This window comes from Macaca nemestrina, chromosome 3, assembly GCF_043159975.1.
Source record: "Macaca nemestrina isolate mMacNem1 chromosome 3, mMacNem.hap1, whole genome shotgun sequence".
Lineage (NCBI taxonomy): Eukaryota > Metazoa > Chordata > Mammalia > Primates > Cercopithecidae > Macaca > Macaca nemestrina.
The window spans coordinates 118777455-118785155 of NC_092127.1; the positions used below are offsets into that span (position 1 = coordinate 118777455).

Below are 7701 nucleotides of genomic sequence, written 5' to 3' on the forward strand. Positions count from 1 at the left end.
CCTTAAATGATTCCCTATTGACCAGAGAATAGTCCCAACTCCTCCCCCGCATTCGATTTTAAGGCTCCTTGCAGTTCACCTCCACATCCCACCATCCCTCCTTCCCAATGGCACTTGTGGTCAAATTGCTGTAATTTCTGAAAGGTACAGGAATGTCCCTTTGATCACTGGGCCTGAAACACCCTTCAGTCCTTTCTTCCCTGACAAGCTCTTACTGCTCCATCAGGTCTCTGATTAGATTATTTCCTGCAAGTAGCTTCTCAGATTCCCTGCCTACAGGTTCTTACAACCCCACCAGCCCTTATCACACAGTAGTGTAATTACTTTTTCCTCCATTTCACCACTAAACTAAGCTGCTGACCTGTGCCCAAAAGGAAGCTGCATTTGGAAAGAGATCAAGCTTTCAACTCAGAGAGACCTGGGATCTAAATCCAGGTCTTGCATTTACAAGTTATGTGCACTTCAACAAGTTTCTTAACCTGACTGGCTGCATCTCAGTTTCCTATCTGTAAAGAAAGAGGATCATAATGAAAATTAATGAGACAATGTGTGTAAAGCATTTTGCAGGTAGCCAGGCACTTAGTAAATGCTCAGTAAATAGTAGTTACAAATGGTAACCCTCTGCCCTAAAGCTCCTCCCAGACTGGACTCCTCCCAAGAGAGTGGACAGCTCTTATCACACCAACTAGAGACAGATGAAGAAGAAAACTATAATTTTTCCTAACCCCAAAAAGTTTCATATTAGCTGTATATATTCACAGAGGTTATTTGACTGGTCTGCTTCATGCCTGTTTATCTGTTTGAAAATGCTTCATGCCACCAATGTAATCAAAGAATAGCATGAAAGTATTTTGAACAACACATAGCATTTTGAAATGATGTGTTCCTTTCTTATTATTTGTTGAAAAAAATGTGATTTTAAAACATTAAAATATTTGAAACTATCTTAGGGCTAAGGGACCATAAATAACTGAAAACAGCAAACTCTCACTTGTAGCCAAGATCCTTGACATTTTCCTTTAGCATCTTTTTACCAGAAAAGATAAGTTGTAAAACAAATCGTTAGGAATTTTACCACACTTTCTGCCACCATCTACTATAATAGTGATATAACTAAGCAAGTGAACAGCTAGTATAATAAGACAGGCCCCAGGAATCAGGAAAATCTGTATCTTGTATAACATAGCCTTAGATAGTTAAGATTAGGGTTTTGTTTGTTTGGTCGGTTGTTGTTGTTGTTGTTGTTTTACAATTTATCATACACATCTTTTTTACAATTTATCATACACATCTTAGACTAACAGATTATTAGAACTAGAAAATATATAGCATTCTGGAGAAAAGGAGAAGATTGAACACATACACGCTTACTTTCACTACCTCCAAATTCCACAAAAAATGATAGTAAAAAAAGATGGTTGTAAAACACGTAAGAAAAGTATGGGAGAGGAAACATCACAACAAACTGAAAGCTGGAAAACAGTGGATGAGAGGCAACTTACTCAGACAGCTGATTTAGACCTCAATCCTAAACCTGCAGGAGAAAGCTAAAAAGCAACCCAGTTTCACTACAGAATCCAGAAAGTCTCTGGAATAAGCAGCACCAGGTACCTCTGAAAGTAGGGACAAAACTAAGGCCATTGAAGGACTGGGTTGGTTAGTTTAAGAAGCAATGAGAACTTCTGATCACTCATTTTCACTCAGTGTAGCAAACCAAATGCCTCCCTAACACCCCATCCAAACACTGGAGGTTTACTCACTTCAGATAGAAAAAAGAGTTCCAGGACTACGAGTTGTTAGGCACAGTTGAGGGACTATTATGATGAACCCAGTCATATTAACAGAACATTGACATGCCGAATGTTGAGAAGACAATACTTCCCTTCCAGTCTCTTCTTCAGCTCCAGAATGAAGAGAGCCAGCACTGTATATTTTAAGCAGGAAATGTAAAAATACTTCTCTAGGAAACATGAGTAGTCTTAATTAATATATATTAAGGATACCCACAAAATGACCCTGGCAAATCACCCTCCAGGAATCCCATAGTCAACAAGCTTAGAGCTCTTAAATATGAGCAAGTGGCCAAAGATCACCAGATATCTGAGGGAAAGCTATGGCATGAAAGAAACTAAAACAAAGAAATAAACGGGAAAAGCAAATTAAAGAAATAGAGACTACTGTAGGAAGAATAAATCCTTAAACGACTATAATTAATGTATTCAGACAAATAGGAAAAGTTATTTTATTCATAAGACAATAATAAGATGTTCTCTTTAAAAAAGAAATATTCTGGAAATTAAAAGTTCTTGGAAATCGCATGTATAATAGTAGAAATAAAAACTCAGTAGAAGAGTTGGAAGATAAAGTTAAGAAAATCTTCCGAAAGTAGAAAGCAAAAATACGTAGAGCTCTGCTTTGGCAGCATATATATAAAATTCGAATGATACAGAGAAGATTAGCATAGCCCATTGCAAGGATGACACACAAATTCATAAAGTATTCCTTTAAAAAACACACACACACAGAAAATAACAAGTGTTGGAAAAATTGTGGGGAAGCTGGAACCCTTGTGCACTGTGGGTAGGAATGTAAAAGAGTGCAACCACTATAGAAAACACTATGGCAGTTCCTCAATAAATTAAACATAATTACTATATGATCTGGCAATTCCACTTTTGGGTATATTCTCAAAAGAATTGAAAGCAGAGACTCAAATAGATATTTGTACACCCATGTTCACAGTAGCTTTATTCACAATAGTCAAAAGGTAGAAGTAACCCAAATTTCCACTCATAGATGGATAAACAAAATGTGACATATACATAAAATGGAATTTATTCAGCCTTAAAAAGGAAATCCTCACACAGGCTACAACATGGATAAACCTCAAAGACATTATACCAAGTGAAATAAGCCAGTCACAAAAAGACTAATGTATGATTCCACTTATATGAGGTACCTGGAGTAGTTAAATACATAGAGACAGAAAGTATAACAGTGGCTACCAGGGGCTGGGAGCAGGGTTTAGTGAGGAGTCATTGTTTAGTAGTTACAGAGTTTCAGTTTGGGATGATGAAAACATTGAGATGGATAGTGGTGATGGTTGCATGACAATGTGAATGTGCTTAATTCCACAGAGTTATACACTTAAAATGGTAAATCTTATGTATATTTTACCACAATAAAAAATACTGGCACTAACTTAAGTGATATAGAGGCAAACATTAAAAGAAATAACTTAGAGTTGGAAGTGGTTTCTTCCAAGGATGGGAAAATGTCAGAGGAAGGGCTACTGTTTTTCAAAGAAGCTTTGTAAAACTATTTATCTCTTTAAATTATGTACATGTAAAACTGTGGTAACAATTTTACAAATAACACTAATAATGAACTTGAAGACTGAGCGTAATGAACAAATAACACTGATAATGAACTTGAAGGCTGAGCGTGACGGCTCATGCCTATAATCCCAGCACTTTGGGAGGCCAAGGTGGGTGGATTGCTTGAGCCCAGGAGTTTGAGACCAGCCTGGGCAATGTAGCAAAATCCTGTCTCTACAAAAAACATAAAAATTAGCCGGGTGTGGTGGCATGCACCTATAGTCCCAACTACTAGGGAGGCTGAAGTGAGAGGATCACCTGAGCGTGAAGAGGTTGAGCCTGCAGTGAGCAGTGGTGGTGCCACTGCACTCCAGACTGAACAACACAGAAAGACCCTGTCTCAAAAATAAATAAATAAAATAAACTTGAGATATTTTTAATTCCTTCAATTTCATGGAGAGAGGAGGACCTTTGGCCGAAGTAATCTAAAACAGCAAGTGGCAGAATAAAGATTCGAACCAATATGTTCTAAATCAAAGTTCAGCATCTTACCACCACAATACATTGTAGTATTGATAGCATCTTCCTTAGTGCCCTAAAATAAACTTTTCTGGGTGTCCTGCCTTAAACCTTCTTAAATTACGTTTCTTAATGTTTTATAAAATGCCTAATAATACTGCAGATTTTTCCATTTTTACCTAGCATTATTCATTAACACCTAATGACATATTTTCTAAACAAAATACACTTTTGAAATAATATACTTTTCCTGACTTTTTTCTCTATTTTTGTACTTAAAATTGAATAGGATTTTGGGGTCCTATGTTTAGTGTTGCTCCTTAAATAGTTGGAGAGACTTTGCTATTGCTGAATAAGATACTGTTCTTTATTTCTTTTCTTCTCTTCTTTTTCTTTTTTTTTTTTTTTTTTGAGACAGACTCTCGCTCTGTTGCCCAGGCTGGAATGCAATGGCATGGTCTCGGCTCACTGCAACCTCTGCCTCCCAGGTTCAAGCGATTCTCCTGCCTCAGCCTCCTGAGTAGCTGAGATTACAGGTGCGTGCCATCACGCCTGGCTAATTTTTGTGTTTTTAGCAGAGATGGGGTTTCACCATGTTGGTCAGGCTGGTCTCAAACTCCTGACCTGGTGATCCACCCGCCTCGGCCTCCCAATGTCCTTTATTTCTTTTTTCTTTTCTTTTTCTTTCTCTTTTTTTTTTTTTGGAGACAGACTCTCCCTTTGTCACCCAGGCTAGAGTGCAGCGGCACCATCTTGGTTCACTGCAACATCCGCCTCCTGGGTTCAAGCAATTCTCCTGCCTCCCGAGTAGCTGGAATTACAGGCGTGCACCACCATGCCCAGCTAATTTTTGTATTTTTAGTGGAGACGGGGTTTCACCATGTTGGCCAGGCTGGTCTCAAACTCCTGACCTCAAATGATCTGCCTACCTTGGCCTCCCAAAGTGCTAGAATTGCAAGCATGAGCCACCACGCCTGGCCAGGCCTTTATTTCTTGGGTGGGATATTTTATACTAAGTCCAAAGAGTTACCCATGGTCACCTTTAAGGCAACAAAAAACATTGCCAGTTCAATTAAACTCAAGTCACTAGTCTAATATTAATTTTAATGTTAATTTTTTCCATTAGAAATATGATATCATTATAAAGAGCATTTAGACTAAGGAATGATATATAATTGACTATGCTTCAGACTTTACAATGAAGCCCTTGTGTGCACATCGCTTCCAACAGTACTCCATTAGTTATCAGTTGAACATATACTCATGGACATCTATGAAATATTTTTTAAAGAACTGTGAGGACCTGTCATAAGCATATCCTCCAACACCGACGAAGTGCCTTTTCCCAGAATAATGTGCTTGATAAGTTATCAATGTGAAAACTCTAAATAAGATCTATTATGCTTTTAAGATATCATTCCTTATCAAAATAGTGTCGATTACTGTGTATGGTTTCTCGTCTTATGTGACTGTTTCAGCAAGGTTGTGTGCTTCTTGAGGGCAAGGTAGTACAGGACTACACACATAATAAGTGATCTTTAAGCATTTGTAATAAGTAAAGAATCAGAGCAAGGAATCATGGAAAGTTACAGCTGAAATGGGGCTTAGGGATCCATGGCCTACCTACCTCCTTTCACAGTAAAGGAAATACTAATTGATATTTGAATATATATTTATGTGGGATATTTCATATGCATTTACTCACAGCAGCCCCTCTAAATAAGTACTGTTATTATCCCCTATTAAAGATATTAAAAAGAAGATCAGAGAGGTCAAGTAACATACTCAAGGTCGCATAGCTGGTCAGTGCTTACACTTGGACTGTAGCCAAGGTGATTGGAGTCCAGAGCCTGTGCTTTGCTAAAGTTTAGAGATAGATGTTAGCTCATTTACATGTGATCATATGGCTGGCTGCTAACAGAGGCAGGCCTAGAATTCAGATTGGTTGGTTGCCCAGAGCAAAAGCTTATCTTAGGAACCACTCTTGCATATTTTAAGTTAAAAATAAGTTTCTGTCTAGGGATGCTCTTGGCTATAATTTCTCATTTTTATATAGCAAAATTTGAAAAGACTACATGTAAATTACTCCTGCAAAATTGTCTCTCTGAAACACATATCTCAGAGCTGAAAAAAGTTAGCATTGATTCGCTTCCATTTCTTAAAAAAGGAAACCAGCTCGGAGAGATGAAGAGACAAATCCGAGACCATCCCACAGCTAAGGGAAGGTGGGCAACTGGGACCAGGTCCCTTGCTTCCTGGGGCAGAGCTGCCTCCCCCGCATTCTGGTTCCATGTGTCAACAGAGTCTTCTATTCCCCGTGCTCTATAAATCCATATTCCAGATATATCCTTCTGGAACTTTCCATTTCCCTAATTACTTTCATCACATTTCCAATCTCTGATTTACTCCTCATCTATTACTGTCTATAATATCAGACTCAATTTATGCACATCCTCAGATTAGCTCTTGTCATCTGCCCCCTGCCATTTGCTCAGTAGAAAGCCCTGGCCACTGCCACCATTGCCTCTCCGCCCAACACTGCAGGATATCTGTTCATTCCATGGGGGGAGGCCAGAGGCTGCGTGGCCTCCCTTGGGCCCCACATTGGAGCAGCTGTAACTGCTCCAGCATCAAATTCAGCTTACTGACTCTCTGAGGCCCTGTGCTGTGCAGCATGGGATGTGGATTTCCCATCAGCTATCCCAAGCAGTCAAATCACATGACAAAAATGGGGCAAACTTTGACCAATGAGAGACATAACACATGAAGGAACCAACAGACCAGTTTATTTCATTTCATTTCTTTCCCATGACTTTTCCATGGACACCTTCAAGGCATAATGGTTTCATGTAGCCTATCGGGAGACATCCTTGTAATCAAAATATCAGCTGCATTTTCTTTTGAAGCTTTTTCCAGTGCAGTAATGTTCTACAACTCTCTCTGTATGGCCCCTCACTCTTGCTACCCTGGGGTTGCACTCCCCCGTAAAACAATGGCAAGAACACTTTACCCTATGCCTATCACAAAAGCTTCATAGCAATGAGTGAGTTTTGGAGGAATAAAACTCAAATTAAAAATATCTTTGGCTGGCCACAGTGGCTCATGACTATAATCCCAGCACTTTGGGAAGCCAAGGCAGGCGGATCACTTGAGGTCAGGAGTTCAAGACCAGCCTGGCCAACATGGTGAAACCCCGTCTCAACTAAAAATACAAAAATTAACTGGATGTGGTGGTGGGCACCTATAATCCCAGTTACTTGGGTGGCTTAGGCAACAAAATCGCTTGAACCCAGGAGGTGGAGGTTACAGTGAGCCAAGATCACACCACTGTACTCCAGCCTGGGTAACAGAGCAAGACTCTCTCTCTTAAAAAAAAAAAAAAAAATTCTTTCACAAACTCATTTGGCAATTGTGGTGGGTGAGCATTCTTTTCTGAGATCTCTTGAGTCCTGGCAAGGACGAGAAGGGACACACAGAGGTTGGCAAGGAAGAGGTCAAGGGAACTGTAATACTCATCATGGATCTTCATTTCTTTCCTCCACTTTCAAACACTTCAGCTCTCAGCAGATTATTTTTGAACCTAGGAGAGGAGGTCCTCAAGTGAGGAGAGGTCATGGATGTGTATATTCTTCTAGGATATCTAGAATATCTAGGCAATTAACTTAGAGTGTGGAATCTTTGGGTTGCTGTTAAATTCAATGCTGAGGGCCAGGTGCTCCCTCCCCTTTGAAAGTGAGGTGTTGCTACCCACTCTGATTCTGGAGGAGGGAAGAAGTTTCACTGATGGGAAGGAAGAAAGCCTTTGGAAAGGAGCTGGCAGCCCTGGAAGTTGAGCCAGCAGCACATGGCTCTGAGTGTCCAGCTA

General features: G+C 39.7%; 1 pseudogene; it reads left to right on the forward strand.

Annotated features, from left to right (window-relative positions):
- The first annotated feature begins 2408 nt into the window (after positions 1–2408).
- Positions 2409–2507, forward strand: LOC112423451 (U6 spliceosomal RNA; annotated as a pseudogene).
- The last annotated feature ends 5194 nt before the right edge of the window (positions 2508–7701 follow it).